The 22,395-nt window shown below is 47.1% G+C and overlaps 1 long non-coding RNA gene across 1 annotated transcript; it reads left to right on the top strand.

Annotated features, from left to right (window-relative positions):
* The first annotated feature begins 51 nt into the window (after nt 1–51).
* LOC126052635 (uncharacterized) lies at nt 52–12,555 on the top strand. Its single transcript, XR_007510110.1, has 3 exons — nt 52–4,969; nt 10,819–10,936; nt 12,141–12,555. It is a non-coding gene; the product is annotated as an uncharacterized LOC126052635 (long non-coding RNA).
* The last annotated feature ends 9,840 nt before the right edge of the window (nt 12,556–22,395 follow it).

Here is a 22,395-nt window from a genome sequence, read left to right as displayed (position 1 = left end):
TTAGCGCCGCCTCCGTGTCCCGCAACGTTCCTCCGGCGAGGCCCGGCGGAAGCCCTCAGCGGTGACCCCGCCGGGAAAATGTGCTGGAAAAAGGGCGAAACACCACAAAAAACAGAGAGGTGTGAGAGAAACTGGCCCCGAGGGGGAAAGGAGGAGGTGCGGGGCAGAGGCTGTCCGGCAGAAGGTGGCTGTGGAGAGGAGCAGGGCCTGCGCAAGCCGAGGGCCGGGCCCTGTAGCCCTGGGGTAAGGCCAGCGGGACTGCTGGGCACCCTCTGCTCCCCTCCTGAGAGCCAGCCCGTGCTAGAACTCTTTACCGGCAAGTTTGGTCCAGCTCTGAGGCGAAGAGAGTTCGTAGATGTGAGCAAAGGACACCCTCGAGTAGCTGCTCGTGTTTTATTTTCTCCATACCTTGTGTTCTTCCAGCAGTTCTTCTGCTTGAGTAACTTCCTTAACGGCTCTGCTTCCACCTAGATCGTTTTGTCTTTCCACAGCTAAAATCAATTCTGCGGCAGCTTGCTGCCTCACCCAGTCTGGAAGAATGAAGAGAGGCGGTTCGGGAGAGAGGAGGCGTGAGCGCGCAGCAGCAGACACGAGGCGTGAAGAGATGGAGGTTGATGTTTGGAAATCGGACGCGGGGCAGGAGCGTAAGCCGTGATGCTGTCGGATGCGGGCGAGAGGTTCGCATCCTCCCAGCGAGCCCTGCCGTCGATCCCGCAGCTCCGTGTGGGTGCGGGTGTCTGTGCTGAGAGACCCCACTGTAGGAGTGAGCGTGGAGTCTCACGGAGTGTTATTTATTCTAGTGACTCCCTCGCAGCAGTGTTTGGAAAGTAAATTAGGCTTTTTTCTTTTTTTTTGCCTGGCCCTGTGGGTAGTAGGCATTGAGGAATTTCAAATGATGGTTACTGTTCAAATCAAACTCCCTCTTTGTTTTACCCAGGTAAACGGAACTGATCTTTCCAACTATTTTTCTAACTTGTTTTAATGTTGTTTAATTATATTTAAAAGGAACCATGCTATTACTGGGAGAATCCTACAAAGGAAGATTAAGGCACAAAGACTTGAAATCTTTTAAGATTAGCAATTCCCCCATGATCTGGTTGCAACAGAATCTATATTTAGTTTCTAGCTCTCCTAGTTGGTAAGCAAGACCCTGACACCTGGTGTGGTTTCTCCACAGAAACCAGTCTGTGTCTGCAGACAGCTTGAAAAAAATAGCTGAGAGCACTCTGGTAATTCCTGTTGGTGTTAATCCCCAAATTGCTCCTGTAGCACTCCTGTCAGTCACAGGGCATCTCGGGAGCTGTAAACCCATCGGGAAGAAGATAGACAGAACAACCTCAGCAAAGATGCAGTCTGACTGCTGGGTAAATACCTTTTTTCCCTGAGACTGAGGGAACAATGACATTTGCAGCTGGGCATGGGTGGCTTGTCTTGATACGTCTGCAGCATGGCATCACCTTATTCTGACCCGAAATAGAATATGCAGACAGATTAAAATTTGCCAGTTTTTATGGTTATTGCTATACCAGCTGTAGCGCAGCGATACCTGGTGGCAGTGTGAAGGTAAATACAATGTAAATAAGCTGGGTTTCAGTTAGCTTTGGTGCTGAGTGATCCCCTTTTGGTAAAACAACCAAAAAATAGGGATAGGAAGTAAAGATGTTACAAGTTTCAGGCCAGGGAGCTACCCAGGCCTGGAGTTGTCCTTTAAAGTAAAAGACTGGGGAGCCCCATCTCAAATCTGGTGGTCGTCACTGGGATTTTGGGCTGCTGTAAAAATTGCTACCTAGGAGCAAGTTCCCTGAAACCCAAAACGACTTCAATCCCTTATGTTTAAAAATACACTTTTGTCTGAGCTCGTTACAATGGGCAGCCTGCTACATGAACAGCCTATTTCTTCTTTCAAGTTGCAAGAAAACAGGAGTACTTCTGGAGAGTTATTCAGATTCAAGGACTACTGGCATTTTTTCTTAAAGACAAAGGTTTAGGCGATATCAGTATTGTTTGCCTTAGCAATATAATGTTTTTCAGTCCTAAATGAAAGATGCATCTGTCACTGATTGCTAAAAAATGCAATTAAAGAGCCAGCAAAACAAAGTGGTCTTCCCTTTTTCCCTAGGGAAGAGAGAAGACTGTGGGAAGTAAGGCCCTCGTGGAAAAGCAGGCCAGGCCAGCAGAGAGCAGTATTTTATCAGGAACACCATTTCCCCAGGGACGGGGCAAAACAGTACACTATTTATTCCTCATATATCTTGCATATATGTTCATAAACAGTGCTGCAGTTAGGGTTAGAGATGCCAAAGAATGGGAATGTAATGCTGGGGCGGGGGGGGGGGGGGGGTCCTCCTGTGAAAAGCATCATTTATGTGCGTGGGCAACAGTTCTCAGTCTGTTCTTGGAAACCCGCTTGCCTCGTCTAGGGCCCTGGGAGGGAGTGTACGTGGTTTAAAAGGTTTTGTGTCTGGTCATTCTTAGGATTAACTGAAGCCATATAGTCTGAGGTGTATAACAAATTTTTCAAGTATGATGTCTACGTATTATATATGTTTCTTGCACGTGCACATTTAGATTCATAGCTTGGTATATTATATATATCCTATCTGAGCTAGAATGCAGGTTATTGAGAACGCGTTATTTGGGAAACGATCTCTGTTACTCCAGTGTTGTAAGAACAATTGTGCTGGATGTCTTAATGAGAATTAATAAATAGCGATCAAAGACAAATTGTACAAATATGAGAAACTGTGTAATTAAAAGGTTATTTCATCAGTTCGGTCATGACTATTGCAAACAGTAACAAGATTATATTATAGCTATAAATACAAGGTCAGTATTTTTGGCATAGTGTACCCATGAACGGCACACGATTGGTATGTTGTTTTGTGCAAGCCAGGTAGTAACATAGGCCAAATTACACAAAATGCTCCATCTCCTTGCATCCTCAGAGAGGCACGCAGGAGTTCAATCAGCTGACACGTGGCCAGCGATAGAGTTTGGCTGAAACTAGTTACTGGTTCAGTAGTTTTGGAGGGGCAGCAGGTGGGCAAAACAATCACATAAGCCTCCTATTCTGAGGAAATCGGGATCAAAACATGCCTTTGCCGCATTCACATGTAGGCCCTCCACTGACTGCTTTGCTTTTCTAGTTCTGTCTTTGCTTTTCTAATGATGCTCCAACGATTTCTGTGGTCTGAAGTAGTATGTCTTTTTGTCTTCTGGGATTTTTTTTCGAGCTAAAAGCATTGTGTGGCAGTAAGTTCAAACACTGAAGCACTTCAGAGTCAGGGCAAGTAAGTATATTTTGCTCTTGCTCTGCAATGTAGTAGGGTGTGATAGATGATTTTAGTGGCTTTGCATTGGATTTGTCTATAATAAGTGCTGGATGGGCTCCACCACGTTCTGTGATCGTATCACAGAGGGTGTTTCCCAGGGGATGTCACTGATGCTTTTGTTAGTGGTTGTGACTGTAGCACCACAAAACAAAAACCGAGCAGGTCTCTGCTGTTCCTCACTGCTGTTCGCAAGCCATGTTCCTAAATGAGCTGTAATTTTGAAAATGCTGCCTCAACGTGGTCTTTTTGGTGCCCTACAGGCTGAAGTTCCTCACAAATTTATCATGACCTACATAATTGACCTATATTATGTGTCTATTTGTTAAATAGGTTGCACTAATTAGAAACATGAATGGGGATGGCTTAGCAGTTATTTATTTATACTGAGGTGTGTGCCTGTCATCTGCAGTGACGTATGGGAGGATCATTTCCAGATTTTCCCCCTCTGCCCCCTCCATATTTGACCCGTGCCTTGTATTATTGCAATAAAACCTGAATTGATTCTGCTTTCAGAGAAAAAGAAGTGAAATTGTTTTTATTGCTCTTCTAGGCAAGGGGATATATCCTCGTGCGTGTCTATATGCAAGAAAATTAAGCGTGAGGGAGAAAACACAGCAAATTTTTCAAGCTCTTGACTTGTAGGGCAGTGAGTAGGGGCCGAGTGTGTTTTGCACTTCGGTCACTCTGTTGAGACGCATTTCTAGGCTGGGAAACAGCATTACTACACCCTGCTGATATTTGAACATTTTATAATAAATGGGCTTATTCTTCCTTGCACTTGTGCCTCACTTACAGAGTGTAGGAACTGTTTGAAATCTAAGGTGACATTGAAATGTGGTGAGTTTGATGGAATTGCATCTGCTCTCAGCAAGTATGAATTTTGCTTTTAATGTTTTAGACTGAGTTCCAAAGCCCAGCTGATTGGCCTCTAGGGGCAGATGTTGATCATGGCTTTAAAACAGATGTCTGCTACTACAAACCCTAGCAGTTGTATTAACAACGCTGTCAGGCGGTTTCCACTGCTGTGTCCTCATTCATACAGACAGGGTGCGCAGAGTGTAATCTAATTAAGGAGAATTCCCCATATTTTTTTCATGTCTGCTATCAGTGAGCTTTTAACTTCTCCAAATTCATTAGAAATGCATCCATCTGTGGGCTGTCACATAGCACTGTGTTGATTATTATCTGTAATTCCTTCAAGAAGCTTGTTTTGAAAAAAAAAAATGGGCGGGGAGGATGAGTGAAGTGAAAACAAATTGCTACCACGTTTAACTGATCACGATTTCAGGAATTGTTCCCCATGTCTCATGTTAGGCATGGGTTTCCAGGCAGTCAAAAATGTATGTTCTACCAGTGAGCATGTGGGCAAAGCGTTTGTTCAAATATGTGTATTATTCATTAGCTAAACTGATTGTCAAGTGGCACAGGTTTGTCTAGATGACTAGGTAGTCCGTGCCTTGAGCTGGCTTTTGTTAATAAAGATTTTTATGATCTTATCATAATCTTGGAGTCAATTGCGAATATTCTGAGTAAGAAGAAAGTCCTTTCTTACCTTATAATTGTCCTTCCTCTGCAGAAAATTGATCCCAACCTCTCCTGTAGAGCTTTTGAGAGCTATTATGATGTATGACATTAAGGTATGTATGATGTATGACATTAAGGTTCAAAAAAGCAGCTTTTGGTAAAAATGCTCTGGTTTTAAAAAACATGTTGTGCATGATATTTGAAGCTTAGAATAATTTAGCTTCAAACTGACCTCTTGAGGTTCCCCTGCTCAAACTAGGGCCAAATTTGAAGTTTGATCAGGTTGCTCAAAGCCTTGCCCAGTCAAGTTTTTAGCATCTCAAGGATGGAGACTCTCTGGGCCCTGTCCCGGGACTAAACCACCCATAAGATGAGATTTGTTTCCTGATACCTAGCAGGAACTTGCCATGTTCCAGCCTGTGCCCATCACTTTTTGTGCTGTTGCTGAAGATCTCTGGGAAGAGCCCGGCTCCGTCTTCTCTTCTTTAGGTAGCTGCAGATGGCAGTAAGCTCTCCCCTTTGCCTCTCCTGCTCCAGGTTGGACAAACAAGTGCTGAATGGAGGAGTAGGGTCTCTTCCCTCTCCTGCTGGCTCCTCTTTTGCTAATACAGCTCAGGGCATGGTTAGCCTTCTTTGCTGCAGGAGCGTGCTGCTGATCCTGGTCAGCTTGGCCCTCGGGGGCTTTTCCATGGAGCTAGCCCTCAGTCTGTTCCCTTGCATGGGGATTTCTGTCTGTCCTGGGGCAGGACTTGGTGTGTGCTTTTGCTGGACCTCGTAAGGCCCCTGTCAGCCCACTTCTGCAGCCTGTTCAGGTCTCTCTGAAGAGCAGCCCTGCCCTCCAGCTTGGTGCAGAATGCAAACTTGCTGAAAGTACATTGCATCCCATCTTCCAGGTCATTAATGAAGACCTAGATAGTATCGACTCCTGAAAAATGCCCTTAGTAATCAGCTGCCAGTTAGACTGCTGACTACAGACAGTAGCCGTGGGTTTTGTATGAAGATTTGGATCTTCGCGTGATTACTTGTTTTCACACTGTTCAGTTTCATGACGGCTTTTCTGTGTGTGTCTTAGCGATATTTTCAATTACTATTATATAAAGCATGTTAGGAGCAATTTAAAATTACAAAGAACGGAAAACCAAAAGTGTCTGTCTTTCCTTAATACTGATAATATTCTACTGCTCCACATGTGTAGAAATGGAAATATGGAAATAAAGCTGGCTGCCGACTCCCCTCTATGTATATAACCCAAGGTATCCAATCTTAAAATTAAATCTGACCTGAAGAGTTACTAGCGTATGTTTCTTCATTGTACAAAAAATGTGACTGGGTCAGATTAAAGGGCAAAAACTACCTCCAGAGGCCCATTTCAATGTGACAGTGCTGTCTGAGGCAGCACAGCCTACTCTTACGCTGCATTCCTTGAGCAACAAGAGGAGCTGAAGCCATGGAGGTATGAGACAGCTCTGTGGGTTTCACTCTATGAAACTTTCATGTGAGCTTTACAGAGGGAGAAGTAAATAGCTGTGCACAGGTGCAGTTCTTGTATTTATCTCAGAAGCTGCAGAGGAACACATCAGAAACAAACCTTGACTTTAATTTAGGGTACCTTCAAGCATGTGCCATTGTATCCAGAGGACCATGCCCAACTTAACCACCTGCATCAGATCCGAGTGTAGTATTGTTTTCTTCTTTGCTGAATGTCACTTCTCATGCCCTGAGAGCTGTTTTTGGAGGTGCTCTGCTGTCCCAGTGCCCCTTGAGAAAGTTCACTGCTCCCAGTCCTCCATGTGGTTTTGCCTGACCCTGTACATTGGTGATGAATGCATAGAGTCTCATAAGGGAGAATGATCCAGAAACACTCTGAAACACTGTGAACCTCTCATTTGTTAGAGGGTGCATAAATTTTTGTGTGTGAAATAATCATCGTGCACCTTTGAAAGAAAAGACGTATTCTCAGGTAGTTTTTTCGTGTCTTGCACCAAGTACTGACAAATAAATATTAGTGGCAGCCTGTTGTTAGCCTTCAGTCATTTATGCTTCAGGAGCTGCAGGACTGTTCTCCAGTATTTCTAAGCTTCCTTGAAGAAGCAAACTAATTTTCAGTTGTTTAGTTCCTATAAAATGAATGTGTTTTCTAGTGCCCCAGTGATAAATTCACTGTTGGTTATAAAGCACTGTATGCCAGGGTGAATGCAGAAGTGCCTGGATGAATAGTTATGAGCAGCTCGGAGAAGCAACCATAGGAAATCTCTGCTTTTCAACCTGAGGCACTTTAAGATGACGTTTTTCCAAAACCCAGCCTCCCTGCACTTTGAGAACGGGACATTTTGGAGCACCCACCTTTGCACCCAGAAATGCAGATACCAAAACCCATTAATTGCTTTTGAATAGAGAGTGTCTTCTCTTGTGCCATGTTTTTTTTGTAGTAAATGGGGTCACCTACCTGTCTTCTAACATAATTTATGAAAATAAGTCTCTTCCTGCAAAATGTAATTTTAGTTTCTCTGATGAGCTCAGTTACTTTGATATCGTGATGCAGAAAATTATGCTGTGAGATTTTCGGAAGTGGCTTTTGATGTTAGGCACCCGAGTGCTGGTTTGAGCCACCTTCGTGCTCAACATGAAACCGAAACTGCATTTGTTGGAGAATAAGCAACTGAAACAATTGCTACATTATGGTAGAATGCATAACTGTGGTTGTCTGGAAAGGTGATGTATTACCAAGTTAAAATATTTTGGTTGGGTAACTCTGTGAATTTAGAAACGCTATTTTTTTGTTTCGGCTAACAAGCTGAAAAGCTTATCAGTACTTGAAATACCCTAAATGGACCCATTCCTAAAACTTTCTGAGTATAGTCCTTGGTGAATAGTTTGGCCGTGGTTTTCAGGCAGTCATTACCTGGGCTCTTGGTGCAGAAAGCAGTTGCAGGGAAGCTTGCTCGGAAGAGCACGCAGGTGTCCTGTGTGCTCCCACGGAGCCAGGTCTGAAGAGAGCTGCTCAGCCCCGGGGCGATGCTGAGAGCTTGGCTTACGGCAAAGTTTGCGGGAACAGAGAGGGCTCAGCATTTTCATGCTCTCTTTGAAACTGAAGCCAGGTATCGGAGAGAGCGGGGAGGGAAACAAGGTAACAGCCTTTATCCTTCCTGCTGTGGGCTTGAGGGCTGGGTCTTCCAGATCAAAGAGCAGACAAGACCCCAAACTTCACCTTCCCCACACCCCAGTTGTGTTCCTCTGACCAACTTGGGAAGCTGGGATAGTGGGGAAGGAGAACCGCTGCTGGTGAGTGAGTGGGAAGGGGAAGGAGCAGTGGCTGAGGATGCTGCTCCTGCCCCTCAAGCCCTTCTGTCCAGCCCATCAGAGCTACCAGGGAAGCAAAGCGTAGCAAAACCAGAGGCAGCGGAGGTTGTTCGTGTTAGGGACCACAGAGCCAGAGCCAAGAGATCTGCAGAGATCTGCTCGATAAAGGTACCGGTTGGCCTTCTGCAGGCAATGGGGGAAGCCCTTGAGGGTGATTCAAGCTGTCTGAAGAGCACAGCATCTCAGAGGGATGGGGGAATCAGGTGCTAAACCTTCCCTTGTGTTCCCAGCGTAAAAGGAAAGAAAAAAAAGTTTGATTTAACCCAGCACCAGCCCGTCTGCCCACCTCTCATGAAAACCACTTCACCTCTAGCTTGTCCTCATGAATAACGGGGGTTTGAATTTACCAAGCGAAGTGATCAGCCCCTCCAGCCTGCTATTCATTACTCCAATTAACAATCAGTTGCCTGAAAAATGGGCCAATCTGTTTCTTGGGGAGCCGCATAGAAAATCCACAAGGCAAGCCAATTAGCATACCAGCCCTCACCGTCTAGGGAATTTAATTTAGTTATTTGGTTGATCTAAGTACCGAAATATTGTTGTTTTGTTATGGAGCATATAATGTTTGTTAAATGGCTGAAATCCCCTGAGGCCCATATGCTGCTGATATTCTCTGCGTCCTTCCAAGCCGGCAGAGGCAATAAGGCAAAACTGTTTTGTCCTGCACATGGCCCCTGTATTTTCCTGGCACGACACGGCAGCTGGACGCAGGCAGAACAAACCTTCGCCACCCGGGGTGGGCGGGATAGCTTCCCTCCGAAATAGTTGCACACTTGAGCAAGCCCATTGTCTGCCCAGAAAGCATTTCAACCGCCTCTTACCAGGCAGCCGCCGCGTACAAAAAGTACGCAGAGCCAGTGTTGGGACAACCTGTCTGCACAGCGTATTGTGCGGGGGCAATTAGTTTGCAAATTGCCCATTTGCACATCCGCACATGAATTAGTTACATTGCTCCCACAGGATTTATTATTCTTATCATTACTATTAAGGACGGCCCATGAATAAATAAGATGATGTGGACAAGCGCCTTTCTCCCCACGCACACGCAGTTCTCGCCTCTTCCTCGGAGAGGACGGGCAATGGGTGGGATCCCTTGGAGAAAAAGAGTGGTTCCCAGGGATGTTGCCTCTGTGTCTTTCTAAGCTTCTGGGCTGATGCTGCTGTAATGGTGGCGTGTGTTGTGCAAAGTTTTTTGCTCATTTAATAACTTTTTTTTTTTCTGGTGAGAGAAAATATATGACAGCTGTCAGCTTGTACTGCCATCGCCGGTGCACATGCTCTGTGCTTCGAGATGTGACCCCAATCCTGTAACTGAACTGCTCCTTCATTTCTGGAGAAATCCCATGTTCGGATTTCAACAGCCAAAGAAGTACCAGAACCACCATCTATTCAGCCTGATTTAACGTCATCACTTTTATTCTGGTCTGAATTTGCCGGAGCTGGTGCAGAGTCATGTTGGAAGGAAAGGACTCTAACAGAATGGACGGTCCTGCTCAGTCTTCACACGGCATTTAGTTCTCCAGTTCAAAACCCCAAAGCACAGGTCACTGCTATCTAATCAGCAGAAGCAAATTATAGATGAGGTGTGCCTCTGTCTGTTGTACTTGGGCATTTTGGTCAGACATTTCAATTAATCTGTACATGCCAAAGAAAGAGCTTGTGCTTCTACCACCTTTGATAAGCTTTGCAGGTGTCTACAGGTTCAGTTATCCAGCTTTGAACCTGCTGATGTTTCTCCACCATCACGAGGAAGGAGAAGGGCCCTCCTGAGCTGGGTTTTAGCTCAGCCGCTTACCTTGCATGCCCTGATACAAGTATTCAGCTCCTGCCATATCCTCACCTTCTGGGCCACTGGATTTCAGCCCGATATCCAGACCCTTGGCAGGCCAGAGGCTACTGCCAGGGCTACAAACAGTTATAGAAAAGCAAGTTGTGGTCAGGAGGTATGATTGTGCTACATGGACATCTGCGTATCTTCTGGGAAATCTCAGAGGCTGCTGTTGCAGATGCTCTCTAGGACTGTCTTTAACTTCAAGCAGTTGATCAGGGTAGAGAAAGAAAACGTACTGCTCTGCAAATATCTTTGACAGCCGCAAAGACTTTGAAAAATACTGTTCTAACAAGAATTTACCTTTGAATTATTTGTCATAGTGGCTGACTTTAGTGAAGGTCTGTGCATCTGCACTAGGTCAGCCACTTCATTCCTGTCCAGCCTGGCTCTGGTGGCTTGTTCTCTGACACACGACTCTGGTCTGGCGCATCTTCCTTCGCTGCATTCATCGCTGCCTGTTTATTACAAGGAAAAGACATAAAAAGCCCATAGGCATTGCTGTACAGATACACGGTGCCTGATTTTCTGGGGTGCTGTGAGCCTGCGGTGTTCATAGCTTTCAGTGGGAACTGGGTAGAGTGGGGCACATGTGAAAACCAGACCCGTGTCACGGATCCGTGTAACTGGTCTGTAGTCAGCAGCGAAGCATCCCAGGTTACTCAGTATTTTCCCAAACAGCTGAGTGGGGCCGGGAAGGGATGACCAAGGCAGTATGATTCCCATGCTGCTTTTGCAATTTTGTAGGACTATTTATATTTTTTTTTTCACTAGACTATTTGGAAGGCAAGATGCCAGGACTCTTCCTTTCCAATTACAGACTTTGTGAAGGCAAAAGAAGTTGCATCTTTCCTGACTTTCTCCTCCAGAAATTCAACATGGATTTTCTTAGGTGAGTTATGGCAAATCCCCCTCTACATTTCTGTCGCTCAGTCCCCAAGGGCCACAAAACAGCAGCAAAACAAAACAAAAAAAGAAAAATCTCTTTCTGCCTCATATCTTTATGCCCTAGTTTCTGATAATGTGCTTTCTAGGAGTGAATAATTTTACTGTACCCCATGTACATATGACACCATGTATGAACAGCCAAGTTCATAGCTGTCACAGCTAAGAACAGCTCATTTTTTGGCTGCTGTAAATGACATTAGGGAATCCATGGTGAAGAATACGTCCCTTCCTTTCTTATCCAAATTCATCTCATTTCAGAGGGAGAATATGTACCAACCATGGTGTTTTATTCAACCTTTTCTTCAGCTATTTTCGGCACCATCCCAAAGGACTCTCTGCAGTCTTTTTCCAAGGATATGTAGCCTTACGTTTGACTGTAGCTTTTTTGAAAACAATAATATATTTCTGGGGGTGGTTAAATTTGTCTCTGTATCTGACCTGACCCCGTGCTATTCAGTGCTTGTGTTTGAATCCTCTGCAAACGAGATGAAAACCCAGTAACATTTAATGTTTCTTTGCAGACCAGTGGTTAACCAAACTCTACTAGGCTGAGAAAAGGCTGGTGTTGATTTGAGGATTTAGCAGTTAAATAGATCGAAACTGCTCAATATGGGCACAGCCAATATTATGTAACACTTATTTCTTTTTAAATCAAAATGAAATCAAATTCCTTTGAGAAGCTGTAGTATTATTTTACCAACATGCTTACATTCTTTAAGCCAGCTTCCAATCTGATGGAAAAGGATCATTTGTCTTTTCTGAAACCATAAAAAGCAGGACTTCCCTGGTGCTGTGTTAGCTCTCCCAAATTCTTTACAAATTAAGTCCTCTATTAGTGTTGGAGAATTTCCCCTTGGAAAGTTAAGGAGCTGGTAGTTTCCTGCAGCTATCACGAAAAGAGGTGACCACTGCTTCTTTCCTTATGTAAAACTGCAAAAGTTTATTGACTAAAATAAAATTATTCTGAACCGTGAATGGCAGCTTAACAAGCAGTCTATTGTAGCAAAGCTAGCTAACGAGCAGGAGATGTGTTTACTCTTGGTAAATGTAAAGACTTCCTTCTTATTTTCTTTGACTTTATTAGTCACGGTCTTTTTCAATGCTGTCTTTATATCCTATATCGGTCCTCGCCATCTCCTGCCTGCCAGTCGGTAACCATTGGTGCAATGATTTCGTTGGAGCTACTGGAGGTTTAAAGTAATTATTGATGTGATCCTATGTCTCAGCCCATCGACGGTCCAAAGATTTGAGGAGCTCAGGCTGTGCGTGGGGTAATGAAGGATCAGGACCCAGCTTTCCTGGTGTGGGCCACCACTCTTTGGTCATAACTGTGGTCCAAATGCTTTGGGGAATGGGTAACTGCTGCATTTTATTAAAGACACGCAACTGAAATAATAATCGGATAAAAGGATCACTTATTGTCAAACGATTATGGAGCTGCATTACGTGATTTCATATCTTTTCCTTCAAAATCTCTGGATTTCAAACCAGCTTGTGGTTTTACTCTGTGCCATTAACACTTTGGTATTACACAGGAGTATATTTCACATGGCAAATTCTGTGGAATGTGGATTATGTTATCAGGAAATAAATAAAAATTTCTCAAGTTGGCCTTGGCTCTGCTGGTGGTAATCATGCAATTGTTTGTCCTTAAGCTACAGCAGAGGATTGGATTCTTAAAAACTGAATAGGGAAAAATGCTTTTAGAGTGATTTCTTTACAATAAAATCATGATAGTCTTAAAGCTAACTGATAATCTTTGTGAGTCCATTCCACGTGAAGCAGGGGAGCAACCAGATTCCCCACTGATGTAAGTCAACATAGTCCCATTAGCTGACAAAGCTGGGTCAGGTCCACAGCAGCTGAGGATCCAGCCCCGTGACTTTGAAAGAATCATCATCTTGCTGGCAAAACCAGGGAAAAGACTATAACAGGATTTTGTGAGGGCAGATAATATTAGAGAGCAAATAAGATGGGCTGGGGACCAAATAGGGCGGCTGTTTCATTTGTCATTTATTGAGATCTTTTTTTAGTGGAATGTGCGCCAATGTGGGCAAGTCGTCTCGTACAGCCCCTCAGGACTGTTAACCTTTTTTACTACTGTTTAGTATCTATCACTGTAGCGGAGTTAGACTCATGAACAGTACACCTTTAATAACAAAACTCCTGAGTTAATCTCCTTTACAGGTCTGCGTGGCATTTCTAGCTATAATCTAACCCTTCCAGGTTATTGTAGATGCACTTACAGGCATAAAACCTTCTTTGGGAGAATTAGGTATTTTCTCATTATGCACGCTAATAGCTTTTCACTGAATATCACCAAATTTCCATGAAAATCTGTTTGATTTTCACTGGCAAGTTGCAGAGTTTACCCAGTCTATAAAAGAGGATCTTAAGAATTGTCTCTAATGAGTTGGCCTCTAGCTACCTCTGAATTATGCAGGTGAGATACTCTGCGATGAACTGATGGAAAATGAAAGTGGTTTGCCTTCAGAACAAGCAGATGTAGGATGCGTGTGGGGAAGGAAATGCTGAAGCAGATGAGTCCCTGCCGTATGTGGAGCCATTTCAGGACAACGACCTGGTGGTTGAAGTATCCACCCATCTCCGTTCCTTGCTCTGCCCGTGGGACCTCATTGCCATGTCTCCTGGGAAAATGTGCGGCCCCTCGGGCTGACCATTGACCAGCTGCTTAGAAGGTGTTTAAGGTTTTCAGGGTTGCACGGAGATGCCTAAAGTCTGAGGCCCAGGCAGCTAAAGCCTGTATCAGCTCCTTCGGGGAAAATAATGCTCCATTTCTCTGCCCTTGTGTGTCCAGGTTTAGCAAACTCTTTGGGAAAGGGACCTTCTCTTGCTTTGTTTGTCATGCAAATATAATAAATAACCGCAGCAAGGAGACCGGAGTGGCCACGGCACGAGGAACTGCGATCGCATCGCTAGCGGCAGCGGGCATCTCCTGCCGAGGAGGTGACCCCTCATGGTGCCACACATCCCTTACTGATCTTGTCCCCATCTGGGACATTTGGAAATGCGTGGGCGGTGGGTGCCCGGGCTCCTGTCCTCCGTTTCGGGAAGCAGGCACCGACCACTGCCAGCTACCGCACGCTCGTCGCAAGGTGGATCAAGGAAATCAGGTCACAGCAGAGATGGGTTGCAGCTTTGCCATCTGCAGAAGAGTTTGAGAGAGTCTGACATGCCGGGTCAGTGGCAGGTGTCCAAGGCGCTGGGAGTATTGGAGACTCTCGTCCCTCCTGGGTTATGAAGGACGAGGAGGACTCTGCCGGCAGATGATGTCTCCAGTCCAGTCCGCAGGGTCTCACCCGCACCCGACTACAGCTGCCAACCGGTGTTGGTCTTGTGCTCCCCAGACATCGTATTGCTGGAATATTTGTATTTAGCAAAACCTTTGTTGAGACCATAGCTGAGATGTGATTATGTGCCAAACTCTGAAAGACGGTAAGTGGAACAAGCTGGCACGTCCCCATTTCCCACCATGGCTTAAGCCTGGTTGTGGAGGAGAAACAAGGTGGAAAGCGATATAGTGTTTAGTACCGTGAGCTCTTTGATGGCTGCGTTGTGAAAAACGGTCGCTGCTCCAATGTGCAGGTACACAGGACAGACCTGGCAGGGGTATTCCCTCCACGTCCTAGAGAGCTGAGTTATCCAAGGGCTCACTGAGAGCTCATGGCTGAGCTGGAAATCGAATTGAAGCCTCTCAAGTGCTTGACACAAGTCGCCTCCACCTTCCCTTTCTAACTAGCTCATCTCAGGTCTTGTGTGCCATTCGGCTTGGGCGGCCGCCCAGTGCTGGAGAAATCCCAGGCTGATCTGTGATACACTTGCCAGCTAGTTTTGCTTTGGTTTTAATTCATTGCTTTTGTTTTTCAGAGTCGTTCGATGGGGCTTGGCTTGAAGAGGGGCTGAAATGCCATCACACGCTCTGCACCTTGCAAGAGGAAGCGTAATTAAGCCACCTACCTCTTAAACACACGGCCCGCCTTTGAATAATCAGGGAAAGCCACCAAAAGGGTTAAACACTTTATTTAGATGGCTTTGTTTGTTACGTGTGTGCTTTGCTTGTTCTGAGAATTAACGGAAGATAAGCTAAAAGTTCATTTATAAGAGTATTAAAGGATAATTATGATGGAGTAAATGCAGTGGGTCAAAAGGCATTATGATGAACAGAATCATAATATAGGGCTTGGGAAAATAAGCTAAAATGTACAATGCCTAACATCACTCACTGAACGCCATGGAAAGTGTACTTCTTCCGTTTTCTCTCCGCTTCTTCATTCCCAGTCTAAATTAAAGTTGCATCCATCAGCGCTCCGCTATTCGCGCACGAGCACATAATGATAATCAATTGCGGTAACTTAAATTAAACTTTTGGGCAGGCATAAATATGTGACCTTTTAATATCAACAAAATGATAAAAAAGATTTGGTAGGAAATCTGTTTCAATCAGATTAGAGGAGAAGTGGGTAAAGCTGATTACAAGCCCGCTAAACACAGTATTTGGGCAGTATTTGTTCAGAAACAATAGCGTTAATTCTACTTTAACAAGTATTATCTGGAAAATCAATAATTAATGGGAACCCATTATCAACTTGTAATTTAGCACAGAGATTAAGTTGGGGGAGAAGTGAAAGCGAGTGGGCAACCTGCTTTTACTTGACCTGTCAGGCTGATGGATTAGCGAGTGACAGCAGGTTTCATATTTTTTTAAAGGAGAGGTGGTAGAAATAAGTCAATTTGGGCCTCTTGCCGTTTGGCACCACCTTGCCCTCCCACTTCCTCGCGCTTTGCCGAAGAGCCGCCTTGCGCAGCCGCGTCGCTGCAGCCCGGGGGGACACGACGACGTCTTCGGTGGCGCTTGGTCCTGGGATGAGGGGGGTACATCACCCCCCAATCCATGGAGAGGGGTGAATGGAGGGAGCAGAGGCGGGCAGAAGGGTGCCGTTTCCAGATGGCGTGAATGGATGCGGTCACACCATCTTGGCCTGACCTGGCTTCCCAAGGGGGCATCCCCCTCCTTAACATCTCTCTGCACCTCCCAGCTTGCCAAATTGCCCCCTACCATGTTTTCTTCTTGACTGACAGGACTTGTAGCGACATGTGTGAATGCATGTGAACGGCCAGATTTTCCCCAGCCGGCTCTTCCCTTCCCCCCACCGTATCGGCTCTATTTGGAGAAACAACCTTATTTGTCCTCTGTGCTGCATTGGGACTCGGACGTCGCATGTGCGCGTGTGGGTCAGAAGTGGTGCGCGCGCGACTTGTCGCTGGAGTAGGTCATTGCAACAGATGCCAAACAGATAATGGTTTTGCAAAGACAACATACTTCCAGAGGATACAGATGTTCTGATCAAGGATCTGTGTGTGTGTGTGTGTGTGTGTGTGTGTGTGTCTCTCTGGGTATCTCTGTGTGTGTTTGCCGAGACCAGAGCAGGCTTTTAGAAGAGGAGCATCACTGTTTGCTAAATTTCAGGTGGACAGCAGTGAGCCACCACTTCCACCTCGCTGCTGGCCTGGCCATCTTCTCCTCCTGGGCAGAGGCTCTTTTTTTTCCCAGAGTTGAGTTACCTACCTGGTTTTGCGCAGGGCAGGATGCGGTTTGTGGGCTGTAGTAGTTTAGCAGAATGAGGGAATAAAAGGAGATGGGTTGGGGACACTGGAAAGCAAGTAAGCCAGTGCGAGAGGGACATGGCTACGTAGACACCCATGACTGGGATGTTCTTTGCCTTGCTCAAAGGCAGTGGTCAAAAATGAGATCAAGGAAGCCTCTGCTGACACAAGCAATGGCCTATGGATAGAAAAGAGGCAAGTCTGCAGGGACATATCATCACCTCTTTTAGCACCGCGGTGGACAGAGCTGGAAATAGCGATGTCTTGGGCTAGCCTCATGTTTCCCACCAAACCTGCCCTCGCTAGTTGGTGCGGGGTGAAGGACACCCCGACAGGGCGAGAAGCACAAGAGTTGTACTTGTCTCTCTGCTTCCTCCGTCTTTGGGTTTCGATGACAGTCGGTCTGGTCCTTACAGGGTGACTGAGAGGCTGATGTCCAGACACTGGCTGGCCCTGGGGCACAGCGTGCAGCCCGGGTTGCGATGGGGGCTTCTTGACAGTCAGCGAGGCGGGATGCTCTCGGCGAAGGGAACAGATTGAAGGCAGATTGTGTGGGTGAAGCAGCACCGTGCTACACAGCTAGGGAGTGGCTTCAGAAATGGCATTTAATCATTCAACATTAACACAAGACATCTGTCACCATCCTCGGCAGTGACGGGGCTACACAGCAAAACAATATGTTCCGGCGCTCCTAATCACTGGAAAAACACTACTTTTTGCAGAGAGTTCTTTTAGTGCCCGGCACAAATCCTTCTATTTTATTATAGCAATCCCAGCCAAATCCTCCAATAAATGGAGTTTTTATTAATGTGCAGCTGTTAAATGAGAAAAAATAAAACTCAGAAATAAAAATGAATCCCTGAATAATCGGGTTGATCCCAGGCAGTAAGAACAAGCAGGCCGACCGCATACTTACAGCTTTTTGGTATTATTTAAAAATATGGTCAGGGCTTTTCTTTCACCCTCCGTTATTTTACACAGGCCTGATTAGATTTTGCTCAAGAAGATCCGAGCCACTTCTGTGGGCTGGAAGCGCAGCAAGGAGGAGCGAGAGGCACTGGGGTGAGGGTCACATTCAGTGCATGTGCCTGGTATTTGCCTGCTGCCACGGTCGGGAATTTGCTCTGGCCAGGGAGAAGAGTGGCAGGGTGGCACCGTGCCCAGGGCAGCTGGGGTCTGGCTTTGCAATGAGGGATGCGCTTGCTTCTCTGCAAAAGCGAACAGACAAGAGTGTCAAAAAAAAAAAAAAAAAGAGGGCGGAAAGAGGTGAGCGGCAAGAGCCCGCTGACCGTTGCGGCTCGCATCAGGACGGGGCAGTTTGCTTTAACCGGTCACAGTTTGGGGCTCTTTGCCTTGAAGTGGAGCTTGCCAGGTGAAATGTCACTCCGCGAAGTGCCAGTTTGCAGTTAAAGAGGAAGGAAAAGCGATCCCATGACGACGTGGTGGGTGAGGCAGGTGCTGAGTTGGGGGAGAAGAGCGATGCCTGCCCTGGATTTAGCCCCAGGTCCTTTTCCCCACGCACAGGTCCTGGCCTGCCAAGGGGTCTGCAACCCCCGCGTCACGAGTGGAGAGGCCTGCTGTGAAGGGAACAAATCTCCTTCCTTTCTGCTCGCTATTGCGAGCTCTGCTATAGCTCTGCTATACCCACGGCACAGCCACACGACCGCACGGGTGCTGGAAGCCGGGCTAAACTAGGTCCCAGGCTACAGTCCAGCTGGCAATAAAATGACCATCAGGGGCCGTTTCCTGATGGCACCAGCCCCAAGGAGAGTGCTGAGTGAGCAGAGATGTAGGAGACCTGCTGGAGCTGCCATCAGACACGTGCGTGCGTTTCCAGGTAGCTGAGAACTCGGAGAGCCCTGTGGGAGCCCACCTAAAGCTAAGCCCCCAGTGGAAGGGGAAAGTCAGCCCGGGCAGCTCCCCCCAGAGCCAAGAGGGGTTTTGTCCTGCCCGAGGTGCTCAGAGCCGAGCTCTGGCCATCGGGAGGGTGCCTGTGGCCAGCGGTCAGACCCTGGTCGCCCAGGGGTGCTGCCGGGCGAACGCAAGGCAGGAGGGAATGCCCCGAGCAGATAGCACCCTGCCCACGAAATGGCACGACCACCTCCGCTATTCATTCTGATTAAATTAGAGCCAAAGTAAAGCCCTAATTCTTCTGATTAAAGCTTAGAAGTTAAGCTCTTCGGCCAGGATGCGTGCCTTGCCCTGTGCTCTCCTAAAACCACTTTGTCCACTCGATGACAAGACACTAATAATACACTCCTATATGTTTCTTCTCAGACACGCAGGATGCCTGGTCCATAGGGCGTATGACGTTCCTGGAACATCCCACTACTTCGGTCTGAACGGTGGTATTTATACGTGGTCCCCTGGCTATTTTTGGAAGTGGGGAAATAGGAGGAACTGCTTCAAGCAAAGCAGAAATCCAGGTCTGCCGGGATCCAGCCTTTAGGTGACTTGGGCTTTTCCCAGAGGAATTGCCCTGGGAGAGATGCCCCAGCCCAGGCATTGGTTGGGATTTTACCCAAATGCTCTCTTACATCAGGTGCTCTACCAGCATGGGATCAGCCCACAGTCACAGCCCCGCAGGGGATGGGTAGAAGGCAACTAAGGCTACAGTGATGCGTTAGGGTATCAGGGACAGAAGCAGATTTAATCGTTACTGTTTCAGCCTCAGTGAATAGGTGTTGTACCCCAGGGTAGCTCTATTATCAAGCTTCGCTCAAGTGCTCTGTACCCCGCTTTTCTGCTCGGCAGGACTTTCTGAGGACGCGGGATGCGATCATGCATGAAGCTCGCCTGCATTGCACTTAACTTTAAGCTCCTGGCACCCGCTGGGAAGCCCGTCCCTGGGTGAGACCTGGGCTGTGGTTTCAGCAGGGGCTGGAGGCACATCCTTAGGGCCCCGTTCTCCACGTACATCCAGCTTCTTGCCGGGAAGCTGGGAAACTTCTGTCTCTAACATCTTGCACGGGAAAGCTTTCCCGTCCCTCCTCCTCTGCACCACGGGGCAGAGGCACAGCCTGGTATTGTTTGTCACAGATCAATGCATTTACCCATGTGGAAAAATGTCATTACCACCAGGGCTCGGCTTTTCTGTCCTCTTGAACCGCTCCCGCTGTGCTGGTGAGGGGCTGGCTAATTGCCTCTTTTCTCAGGTTGCCCCTGGGGATGGCTGCCCCGCAGCCCGCCGCACAGCTCACGTCGGCCACGGTTTACGCCAGCGCTCTCGGGGGCTTCCCCCAGTCCGAGCGTCTTCTTTGCCAAACAAATGAACACTCAGCTGCCGCTCGGGGCCACGGGGCTCTTCGTTACATCTCCCCTCATGAGCTAAAGAAACAAAGGGGGGGTCACTTAAAAAGAGAGGGATGGATGGGCCGTGGGCTCCCAGCTGGGAGGGGAGATGGAGGTGACCCGCACGTGTGCTCCAGACCATTATAGTGCTGGGATGGCCAAAAAAAGTAAGGGGAAGTGGGGGTAGGACACCCTCAGCGGTGGGTCCCCTCCCAGGTGGGTCATGTCCTCCCCTCCAAAGATGCTCTGTTGGGCCGGGGCAGCGAGTACCCCAAAATGGGGCTGGCACAGAGGTTTCCTGCCCTGGGCAGGGTGACAAAAGCAGAGGGAAGGGTATTCCGCAGGATTTCTGCCATCACCGCCACTGTGCGTTCACCTCCCAGGAGGTTGGAAGAAAATACGTTTATTCCACCTTCAAAATCCAGCAAAACCTCATGTCGAAAGGGAAGACTGCAGACAATGATCCCACGCGGGAGAGCTTTACTTCTGCCTCTTAATCCTTTTCCTCTTCCTTTTTTTCCCAGAGTATGACAATACCAATAATATAAGTCCTTATTCGAGGTGATTAAGTAACTGTTCACTGTCGGCAACATTCAATCTGTTCGTTTTGGACAATATGTTCTCTTTTAGCATCAAGGTCCACATTGACTATATTGGAGGAATCACGTCAAAGCAAAGACCAGGAGCTGGTAGAAAAGCTGGGAAGTCCTTTGTGCTAAAATCGGTCCTTTATTATAGGAAAAATTAATCCCACAAGAAAATTTGACACATTTTACAATTAGGTGCTGCCAATGAAGGAGCTGAAGAGAAAAGAAGAAGAGAAAAAGATGGGTCAGGAGTGGCACTGGTGAGAGCAGGGCTGAGCTATGGCAGGAGAAGCAGGCAGGGGGAAGTCCGTGCACACTGAAAGCTGCTCTTTCTGCATCCGAAAAGAAAATTGCAGAATGCAGTGTCAGAGCACACCAAAAGCGTCCCTGAGAGTGCGAAGGGAAGCTGGGTATGAAAAGCTTTGCTGCAGGGTCAAGTAAAATGGGTGAAGTGAGCTACAGGAACCCTACTTTTTCTATCTGTATTTCTAACACCAAATAATGTCGCTGGTTTGCCTGCAAGTTGAGATGGCCAGGCACATATGACCCTACTCATACAAGAGCGAGGATCCATGCACGGGGATATATTTGATGTTATTTTTCTGTTATTTCTGTAGGTCCTTTAGAAGGTCTGTTTGGGACAATATTGCTTCAGTAGAGGGTCATTTGCTCGTATAATGCCAGGTGGGCTCTGTGAGACAGCCACATGTCAGTCTCTTTAGCTAAAAAAAATCCTAGTTTATGTCATTTGGGAGTCCAGTCCTGAATGAGGGAGGAGCTGTGAAATTCATTGATGAATTATCTGCTCTGTCTGAAAAGAAATGGAGACATCGCTCGATGTTAGGAAGCCGTGCTCCAAAATCTCCTGCTCAGCTGCAGAATAGAGAGAGCTGGGAAAGCCCAGGGTATCACTTGTCACAGCAGACCCAGAGCCGTGTTGCAAGCCCAGGCCGGTGCCGAGAAAGGGACCCGGACCTCTTTGCACAGCCGAAACCTTTGAATTCACCTTCAAGCAGAGGCGCCGTGTTTCAGCACCTGTTTGCATTCAGGAGAGCCGATCTAGAAAGCGATATTAAAGGGAAGAGTGAGAGTAGCGGCCTCTGCGCGTGGTGTCCTCTGCTTTAATTAGGTTAGCTTCTTTCATGGCAAGTGCTGTCATACCGAGCTGAAAAATCAATACCATATGGCACAGCACTCAGATAGCAAACTTGGAGATTAATTAAAGGAGAAGTAATTCTGTCAGGTCTCATAGCATAGCGCCTACGATTAGGCATGGCTGAACTGGTTTGGAAACGCAAAGGCTAGGCAACACCTTCACCCGGAGCTGAGCTGGACTCCCCACCACTTTGGGGTCAGATAAAGTGAAATCCTCCTTTCTCTACCCACCAACAGAGATATGTTAGAAATACTGAAATCGCTGTTTCAGGTGTTTTCCTGGATTTCCCTGGCGGGGCAAGCCACTTGTTTCCAGCTTGTTGCAGGGCAGGGCAGGGAGGTGGGAAGGGATGCAGTTGTTCTGGGAGGCTTCTGCTTGGCGAGGTGCTGGGTATGAACGTGGAGAAGGTGCTGCCTGGGGGCTCACTGTGCTCCTGAGCTGGGAGCTGAGAAAGCCATGGGGGGCAGCAGAAAGAAGAAAATGCAGAGAGGCTCAGATGTTGTGACAATGAGCACTGGCCAGGCACCTAGAGAAAGAGAGGGATGGCTTGGAGGCTGGGTGGGTAGAGGTGTTTGGGAGGGAGAGAAGACTGTGAGATGCAGAAGAGGCAAGGAGAGGAAAAAAATCAACCTTCAAGTCACCAGAGGAGCAGCCAGTTCTCACAAGGACTGTTTGCAGCCCAGGCACTTCTCCAGCACTCCTTCACCAGTGGCTTCCAAACCAGCCCAGTTATCCCTGAGCTTT

The sequence above is a fragment of the Accipiter gentilis genome, chromosome 30, assembly GCF_929443795.1.
Source record: "Accipiter gentilis chromosome 30, bAccGen1.1, whole genome shotgun sequence".
Lineage (NCBI taxonomy): Eukaryota > Metazoa > Chordata > Aves > Accipitriformes > Accipitridae > Astur > Astur gentilis.
The sequence above is the reverse complement of the archived record's forward strand: the minus strand, read 5'-3'. Positions and strand labels throughout refer to the sequence as shown.